We start from the raw sequence: 10,057 nt of genomic DNA on the forward strand, positions 1-10,057 counted from the left end.
CAGAGGCAAAAGAGTTCCAATTCATTTAAGTCTTACTATGGATTTAGCCTAAGCTATCATTGTCTCAACAGAAGGAGGTAGGTAGTGATGGATATTCTGCTGGAATATATACTTTCTCATTGCTTCAGTTTTCATGTGAAGAATCATTTTCAATAATCAGTCTTTATTTAATTAATACATTTGTTCCCTCTTCCAGGATTTTGCAATCCCAACGTAAGTATTTAACCATACAGACTTTTCAATATTTATGCCTGTTGTTACTCCCCTAACTTCCACATTCCTAGCAAGCAGATCAGCTGTGAGATACCCTCATTCCCTTTGAGCACAGTGCCTTGCTTCACAAATAGCTTCACTGACATCAGTGTATATCCTTGTTATGTCTGGCAACAACTATCAAACTACAATTTATCAGCCCAGTGAGATTCTGGCAGTTCCAGCACAGTGACTAGCCTGACAGAAGTACAATTGTTCATATAGTTTATATGGTCACAAGCCCAACAGAATCAGGATGAAATGAAGGAAAACTTGGGAAGGGCTAGGGTGAAAGATAAATAGCTATGAACACAAATATTAAAATCTGGCCCTCAATCATAAACAGTGCTGTCTAATGCTGTAGGACTACTGCAAATGTTTTGTAATGCAAAACGGAGAAGCAATCTTTGGCATTTGAAGATCATCTCTGCTTGCCAGGGTGCTTCATACATACAAACATTAAGTTCATACCCCAATGGCTGTCTGCAGATAACATTTCAGCTTTGTTGCAGAAATTGTTGCAATAGTTTGTATGGACAAATAGAAAATATTAAGCCTTGTTTTTTTCAGCTATAATGTCATGAGGGATTTTTCTTTGTAAGACTTAATCCTACTCACACATCTCCCCAAATGGTCCTACTTGTTTTGCTATTTTGAAAGAACCACCTTACAAGCATTTATCCTTGCATTTGCTAAATAATACAATAAGAGCTCAGTTCAAATGCAGAGCTAATCCCACAGCATCTTTTCATTTCAGATAGTTCATTGTTTGATCATGTTTATTAAGTGTTTAAGAGGCCAAAGTCACTCTTGCAATAGTCAAGGAATGGGAGTTAGTTAAGATCCACATCCAAAACTAATAAACTTGTCAAAACATATGGCTTGATAATAAACAGCAGGTTCTTTTGTGATGTTAATTCCATCCTTGCAGAAATCTGAACTTCATAAAAGTGGGATTGAATTGTCAGCTTTATATGACCGATTACTGTGAATAAGGATGCTAGGCACCTGGGAGACTGGCTGTGGGAATGGGTAAGGGTACGCAAAGCCTTCTAGTTCTCCATCAGAAAACATAGCATGGATGAGTACAGGCCATATGTAGGTACTGAGGGGAAAGCTGCCTTGAGTATTTGAAGAATTGAAGTGTGGTTCTTGTGAATGCCAACTTTAGAAAGACAAAATTGATCTACGCCACTCAGCTCAGAGGCTGGCAGATGAACAGTGGAAGGCTGAAACTCTGGCTCTGTCTTCCTTTGAGGTGTTTCCCCAGCTTCAGGCTGATCAGTGACACAAAGAGTAGTCTGGAGAAATTATTGCCAATTTCTCGTATCATCTACGGTTCTTTGGCTGCACTGGTCTTACTTTATGCTGCTCTGGCAATACAGAGTAGCCATCAGCGCTTAATGCCCTCACCTGGAGAATAACACCAGCAAGTGGCAGGCAGAATGTGACCATGAGGCCCTTGTGCTGTTCTTTTGTAAACCATTTGCAGAAGCTTTTGTTATTTGACTTCTCAATGTGAGGATCCACCTGGATGCTCAGCTAGACTTTGAGAACCAGGCAGAAGCCAGGACAAAGGAAGACTCTTTTTCCTAACTGCAGCTGATGAGAGATAGGCTGCTGGAGGCTGAACATGAGCAAAGGAAGAAGAGGGAATTTCAAAGGGTGAGAAGAAGAGTCTGGACTTTGCCTCAGTGTGCACAGTGCATGAAGGAGCTGTGGTAAAAGCCTCTGAAAGTACGTCTGAAACACTGATACCCCAAATGACAGGTTGTACACAACCCATCTTGACCTTGGCCAGGGTACATGGAAAAGATTTCCAGCTTTGTACTGCATGTTTTTCCATTTGATTAAATGACATAATTATTGGGCTTGGAGGGGGATAGTATTTTATTATCTCTGGGCACATCTGATTATGAAAGTAATACAGGGGGGAGGTTGGTTGTTTTGGGGTTGTTTTTACTATGACAAGAGAAGTGAGGTCTAGTGGAAATTCTCTAAGTTTAACTCCAAACGTGGGTGTCTAAGACCTTGCTTCCTTGCTCAGGCAACTATTTCAAACTGACCTGGAATGTTAAGCGTTACTTCATTTACAGGTACTGCTATGGGAATTTCCAGTATAGAAATTGAAGGTGGCTTTGGCTTGAAGAGAAAGGGAAGTAAGGATTAAATTTTAGCAATCTTGCTTTTTTTTTTTGCTAATGAGGCCATAGCTGGTTGCCTGTAGGGTTTCTAAACCCTGCGCCTCTTCAAACCGTGTCACTTCTTTATGTGGAAGACACTAAAAAGTCAAAATGAGGGAATACCAGAAATGAGAATTTTAACTGCCATATGAAGCTAGTTTTATAGTGTTAATGCAGACAATATAGAGAAGTGACAGAATTTGCCTTTAGTATAGGTCTTGTTGAAATAATTAGCACTAAAGAGACGAAGCTTTGAAGAACAGTCTTGATATGCCATGAAATATTCATTTCCAGTAAGTCATTTAAATTAGAAGTGTTGAAAAGGGAAATTGTTCCAAGCTTCTCACAAAGTCTGTTGAACAGTTAGATGGGAATAAGGAGGGGGAGCAGGGAAAGAAGACTTGTTGGTTTTGTTTCTTTTTAAGCTAAAACCTGAGAGAAATACTTATATTATTGATGAATTCCTTGCAATTTTTCTCATGCAGTCATATGATGCTGACCAAAACTAGGAAGGAAATGTTTGAAATGTGTACCTAAGCCCCTTCTCCTGTTTCAACAATTTGTACCGTGGGATATAGAGTAATATCAACCAGCAAAACTGCATAAGATGCTGGTTAACACTGTGCTGGAAGATTTATTACCACCCAAAACATTGGAAATTTTTCTCATTTGCCTGACTTTACAGTAGTAAACTCACAAGTGAAAAAAAGCATGTACTGTGGCAGTTTGAAAAGTTTCCCTTTGATACCCCTGTGTTGTATCAGACTGCCAGCCAACGTCATCCACATGTCTGCTTGGTAGCAAAAAAGGTTTTTAGCATTTCTTCTTACTAAAATGAAATGTTTTATATATATTTCAAAAGCATCCTGTCATTTGAAATTAGATTGCATACATTTAGTTTTACTATGGAAAGGAAAACAAGGTTCACACCACTTACAGTTTGGCTTTGCTTCCTATCACTCACTTCTCTCCTTTTTCAATCATCTTTCAGCAGAAACTCCACTATGCCAACCAATTTAAAGTAGAATTACTTAAATTATATGAGCCCAAGTTTATACAGCAGAGAACAAAGGGCACAGAGCTAAAGCTCTGCTTAAGGAAGTGCTATCTGTGGAGTTACTCCCACAGACTGGGAGTCTGGAGTCTGACTTACCACGTGAGCTGAGCTCACATGAACCCCGAGTTCATCACAGTTAGTACTTTGACCACAAGACTAGAACAAGCCAAGAGAACAGTCAGATAGTCATTGGAGACATTTGCATCATGAGCGAATGGAAAACTACTGAGGCAAGGACATCTTCTGTCCTTGACCTGTGTTTTCACTTGTACAGCAGTCTGTTACCATTAGTAAGTTTTTACGGGTATTGTGGAGCTCCACTTTGCATCAGGACTGTGTTACCCTTGGGGCAATACAAAGATCCAAAAGACTTTTTCTTCTGCTTGGTATGCATTTGCCATGGCTCATGGACACTGGCAGCATCTCAGAGTCTGGCTTATTCTCTTGATAAATCTACACCAGAGCCAGAGGTGCTGGGTTTCTGTCTGCACAGAGCACCATCACAGTGTACACTGATGAATTCAGGTGGGACCAGATTCAGCCTTAGGACAGACCACTAGGGTCTAGGGGTTCCTCATTAATCCATAGATCACAACTTTGTGGCCATCCAAGAGGGTTCCACAACAGTTCATCTATAAGATTAAATACTTCAAACTCACTAAATACCCAACAGTGTCAAGAGAAATTTCTAATTAGACTATAAAAAGGTACTGAGAAAAGTCCTTCTATTGGAAGCGTTCAAGGCCAGATCGGATGGGGCTTTGAGCAACCTGGTCTAGGGGAAGGCGTCCCTGCCCATGGTATGGGGGCTGGAATTAGATGATCTTTAAGGTCCCTTCTGCCCCATATCATTCTGTGATTCTATTTGGAAACAGTTTTTTTGCTAGAAAACAAGATTTTTTACCCCCATCACCTTCCCTGCCTACAAATTCTTCAGATCACTGAGCAGCCTATAGCAGAGTTATTTCCTTATTTCCTTCCATTAGCACTCATTTGTCATCTGTTCTATCACACACAGATTGCCAGCTTCCTTTGGGTCTGACTTTTTATCCCAGTTCTGTACAACATTCAGCACAATGGATTTAGGGGCTTCAGAAGCAGAGATGAATAATGCCTGTACACAACACTGCTGGCTTCTCAAGTGTAACTCTTGGGAGTGTCAACAAAAATCCAAATTAATATTTTTTTACCTCACTTTTCCCCTTTCACAGGGGCTGTAGAGTGAAATCTCTCACTTCAGAGCTGTTGTACCACTGAGCCAGTTGCCCTCTCAGTAATGCTCCTGAGAAGAATGGGCACAAAGGGAGTCTTCTGGAGTGTCACTTCTCATGGGCAGAATAAAAAACTGACAGCCACTTCCTAAATGTACCATCGTGCAGGAAAGAGACGTTGCCTACTTCACATGAAAATTGTTTTCACAGAATAAGTATTGTTCACATGCATATGAAATATCATGATTTTTTAGCTATCTTTCTGAATAGTCTTACGTACTTCATGAATAGTACAAAATACACAAACAACTCTTCAAGAAAACTCACCACTGTTAAGCCAATGCATGCACAGCCACTCCTTTATCCTGGTAGCATTGAGTCATTATAAACATAAACATGTGATAAAGTAAAAAATACTAAAAAAAAACCTTCATAGCTGTCATTCAGCACTTTACTAAAATTGATATTTACAGTATAAGAAAACAGAGGGTAACTTTTCCAGATTAATTGTTGAAGTTACGAACCTTTACTTTCATACAGGTTTTCTACTGTTAATTTTGGGAGCGCACCTTTTAGATGCAATGGCAAAGCATATCTATTTTTATAACAAATAAACGATTACTGTGTGCAAATCTAACCCTGCTGGTGTTTGCATGGTATTATATTCAGCAAGACATGCAGTTCTGTGCACTCAGCATCCCTCTTGCACATATCAGATGTTGTCAATGTTTTGGCATGGAACTCGTTCAGTCCCACTTTGTGGATCCACGCTCATGGCCCCGAGGAGCCACATTGCTCCTACGGGCAGACTGAGCAGACAGTTGCATCATCCAGCTCGTGCACCTGTTCTGCATTTATTTACTTTGCCCCTTCTGTGGGTGCTATACTGACACTTGGGCAAATAATGGATATTGAGTAGCTTAACAGTAATGTGTAGAGTACTTTGCAACACGGAAGTATAAAAGAACAAGTTTTAATGGTTATGACTAGAATTATTAAAATGCCAAACAATAGAGAAGCAAAGGAACAAGTTTGATTGGTTTTTTTATAACTGGCAATTTACTAAGAAGCAGATTGTTGTATAATGAAACTACTCATAAGGGTAAAATGGGCAGGAGTTGGCTTTACAGCTCTCTAAGGCTGAAATCTAATCACTTTGGTTAGTTTGTTATTTACCTGGAGCTTTTTTTTTTTATTACCTTATTGTCTTTCACAAGTAACTGTGTATAAATTTCTTGGCTCCCTCTTTTTTGATTGTATGACTGTAGAGCATGAATGTATGAATTTAAATAATTCAGCAGATGCCACTGTCTGTAACCACCATTTCAAACAGGGCCATGGGTATTTTTTTCTAAGAGGGTTGTCAGAACATCTCATCTTTTCTGGCTGCTCTCTTAAACCACAGTCATTGTGTGCCACCCAGAGTTGGGATAGCAGAGGCAGGGCACAGAGTGGATTTGGAGAGGAAGATGAGTCACCATGGTCCTTGCATGTCAAACATCCCCTCCCACTCCTCCTTAGAGATGAGTGACTTCAACCAGATAAAATATGTGTCTTCCCATGGCAAAACACAGGTAGGGAAGCAACATCTTCAATTTCTTCATCATAGGTATGATGTGTGGCAGAAAACTGACGCTTAATATGCTGCAAATGCTTACCTATGTAAGTTTTATTTACCCATGACTCACTTCTAAACAGGTCATCTCTTATTCTGCAAGGGACAGAGTCAAGAGAGGGATAAAGAATGTCGACCCAGTCCCATCTTATCTTGCTGGCAACACAAAAAGGCTTACCTTAAATTGCTCAATGCTATATTTTCCTTCTTCTGTGGTGACTTCTACTGGGACTGACATTCCGTCTCCCCTTCTGCATGTGATAACACCCTGCATTTCCAAGTGCCCAACAGTATTTTTAGCACATATTGCAATTCCTTAGATGGGAAGCAAAACCACAGTGTGGTATCTCAGTCCTGTGGTATCACTTCAGACCACTGCCAGGAGCTTGTACTTAAGTCATACATCCTTAATTATATCAGATATATACCAGGAAAGCATTCTTTCCTCTGGAAGATTACTGTGGTATGTCATGTGTCGAATCACACCACAAGCAAAAGATATTTGATGTACCTTTTTTGGGCAGTTCTTGCAAAATAGAATCTATGTGTACATTCCCTTTCTGTGCTGTAGGCAGCTGGGCACCAGAACTGAATCTGGGCTCTGAAACTCAGGGGTGACCTGCCTGAGTCTCCTCCAGTGACTGATTTATTTACCCTTTCCTGTACAGCACCTACATCAGAGTGGTGAGTTCCAGCCTTGGAGCTGGTGCCTGACCTTCAGGCACTGCACTGAACCACCACTGAGCCAGGCCCTGCTGCTGGTCCTCACTGTCTTTTTATGAATTATTTGCCAACCTTTTCTTGGTTTTTTCCTGATTTAAACATAACCAGCTCTCCACATGACCACACAAAACACCACAGAAGGGGAGCAGTGGGATGACAGCAGGTTGCTGGAGGGTGGGGAGGGGTGGAAAGCTTCTTTCAACATCAGAAATGGTTTATTCTACCTGAAAGCATTCAGGAAGCCACAGCACTGCTGACTAGAAAAGTATGAGTAGCCTACAAAAAAAAAATAATAATCCATCTTCTATTTGTCTCACTTGGAGACAAGTACAGAAGAAGCTCTTGGGAACTTGAATGCTCTGGCATCAACCACAATGTGTCCCGAGGGGAAACATTACAATGCAACCTGGGGTTGAATTTGAGGCTAGAAAGAAAGAAACTGTAGTAACTGAGTAATGTGAGCTTGAAACAAATCTGTGGGCAGGTATTGTCAAAGTTGTGCAGAAAAGGGTGGCTTACACCTTCAGAACTGGATCCTTACTAAAATACTCTGTGCCCTTGCTAGCTCTACTGCAAAAGTAAAAGGCAATGCAAGGCTGGTTTTGGGGGGTGGTTTGGGCTCTTTTTTTTCTTTAAGTAATTCTCATTATGGAGTAAGGAGGTGCTTTCTAATTCAAAAAAAAAAAAAAAAGAAAAGAAAGGCAATCACTGAAACATGAACGGCAATTATGTATGAATGCAACAATTATGTGTAAATGATGTCTCAGGATGATAAGAGCAAGTAGCGATAGTATAAGGGGTAATGGCTTTAACGGAGAAGAGAGTAGATTTAGATTAGTTATAAGGAAGAAGTTCTTCACTATGAGGATGGTGAGACATAAGGACGGGTTTCTCACAGAAGTTGTGGACGCCCCATTCCAAGAAGCATTCAAAGTCAGGCTGTACAGGGCTTTGAGCAACATGGTCTTTTGGAAGATGTCGCTGCCCATGGCAGGGGGGTTGGAACTAGATGATATTTAAAGTCCCTTCCAACCCAAACCATCAAACCATTGTGATTCTATGCTGACATAGCAGCAGGAGATGATGTGAAATGTGAAGATCCCCACATTCACAGAGCTCCTAGAGAGTTAGAGGTCTAGGTAAAAACTGAAACAAACATTGGTTCTTTTGCCTGAATTTGCTGGGCCATCTCATTTTTATGTACATTAGAAAAAAATGCAATCTCTATATTTTTATGTATCTTCTCAAAAGCAAAGGGTTTGATAAAAAAATATCCTTTGTGGGTTTGGGTTTTTATTTATTTGCAAAATTAATGTAACATTTTTAAATTATTAAAAAAGATTCAGATCTGTGTCACATTGAGGCTTGTTTTATTTAACAAACATGATTTGGTTCAACCTCCAGGTTTGTAGAGTTAAGAAAACAGATCCCTGAGTTTTCCATAAATAAGCTTTTAGAGAAATAATTCACAGAGCACACAGTGACCAGAAAACATGTTTGCTATCTCACAAGGACAACTGTAGCAGGAGGGGAAGAGACTTCCCAGGTTCCCATCAAATGATGACATGAGATATATGTCCTTCCTAACAGTATACTGGAGCATCTGTTTCAAGAGCAAACTCCTGCTGGCATGATTTCAAAACCGGACCATAAATTATTTCTCATCCACAGCTGTCTGAAACCCAAAGAAATTAGCTTGGGTTCTTCACATTGTTTCATTCTCACAGGAAGGACTAAAACATTTGCATGTCATGAGTACTGTAGATAGGTGTTGTTAAATCTTGACTACTAAATAGATCTTGATATGGTACCATTATCTATTATTTTCCTTTTATTTATAGCTATTATACAGCTGAACATTGTATGGAGTAAATTTTAGAGGAGAAATTACTGATTAAAACCTCCAGAAAAAGTGTTGGAAGTCTACCATAACTCAGAGAAAGAAAAAAAAAAAAAAGGCTTGAGTATTGAATATGTATTCTGTATAAGCAAATCCTTCAGGTTTATGATCTTGTGACTGGTCTTTATTCATACATAGGTCAGGCTGGTTTCAGTGGAATGAAAGTATCTAAACTTAAAAATATTTGTCTGTAACCATTATCTTTGTTTTACAAACAGATGGAGCATACCTCCCCAAGAGGGGCAGAACAAAGTAATCATGCACATTAACTCATACCGGCGCAAGTCCTTCTACCAAGAGTAAATTGCTCACTGGAAAAAATATAACTATGAATTTGAAGATCATGTTAAATGAGTAAGTTCAGGTGAAACCTAATCGCAATCTTTGCATCCTGTAAGTATTCTTAAAACTTAGAAAATTAACAAAAACCTACATATTATAATATGAGACACTATATTTAAATATACTTTCAAACAAGTATGAGCAGGGGGCTGGAGCACCTCCCGTATGAAGACAGGCTGAGAAAGTTGTGGCTATTCAGCCTGGAGAAGAGAAGGCTGCATGGAGACCTCATAGCAGCCTTCCAGTACCTGAAGGGGGCCTATAGGGATGCTGGGGAGGGACTCTTCGTTAGGGACTGTAGCAACAGGACAAGGGGTAATGGGTTCAGACTTAAACGGGGGAAGGTTAGATTGGATATAAGGAGGAAGTTCTTTACTGTAAGGGTGGTGAGGCACTGGAATCGGTTGCCCAGTGAAGTTGTGAATGCTCCATCCCTGGCGGTGTTCAAGGCCAGGTTGGACAGAGCCTTGGGTGAGATGGTTTAGTGGGAGGTGTCCCTGCCCATGGCAGGGGGGTTGGAACTAGATGATCTTAAGGTCCATTCCAACCGTATTCTATGATTCTATGTGTACATGAGTATATATGTATATAATAAGTATATGAGGGCAGATTGTGTTTACATTGGTCTGCCCTCTGCTGAAGGTGTTGGCAGGACATTCTGCAAGAAAGGTCCTGTGTTTTATAATCTCCTGGTTTTGTTTTCTAGTCCACCAGAGTGCAGGGTTATCAGGATATGGCAGCAGGCATTTCTTTGCCTGTGCAAAATGGAGCAAA

General features: G+C 40.2%; 2 long non-coding RNA genes across 6 annotated transcripts in view; one reads left to right on the top strand and one right to left on the bottom strand.

Annotated features, from left to right (window-relative positions):
• The window catches only part of LOC136010539 (uncharacterized), a 36,625-nt gene extending 30,044 nt beyond the window's left edge, over positions 1-6,581 (bottom strand). For 3 of the 5 annotated variants that reach the window (XR_010610914.1, XR_010610915.1, XR_010610917.1), the window contains exon 1: positions 3,373-3,551. This is a non-coding gene — a long non-coding RNA (uncharacterized LOC136010539). Of the gene's footprint in view, positions 1-3,372; positions 3,552-5,030; positions 5,066-6,496 lie in introns of those variants that run through there. The other 2 variants (XR_010610916.1, XR_010610918.1) reach the window with 2 other exon arrangements.
• Positions 1-9,280, top strand: part of LOC136010541 (uncharacterized) — a 31,241-nt gene extending 21,961 nt beyond the window's left edge. Inside the window, exon 3 of the long non-coding RNA XR_010610920.1 lies at positions 9,160-9,280. This is a non-coding gene — a long non-coding RNA (uncharacterized LOC136010541). The remainder of the gene's footprint in view (positions 1-9,159) is intronic.
• The last annotated feature ends 777 nt before the right edge of the window (positions 9,281-10,057 follow it).

This window comes from Lathamus discolor, chromosome 3 (genome assembly GCF_037157495.1).
Source record: "Lathamus discolor isolate bLatDis1 chromosome 3, bLatDis1.hap1, whole genome shotgun sequence".
Taxonomy (NCBI): domain Eukaryota; kingdom Metazoa; phylum Chordata; class Aves; order Psittaciformes; family Psittacidae; genus Lathamus; species Lathamus discolor.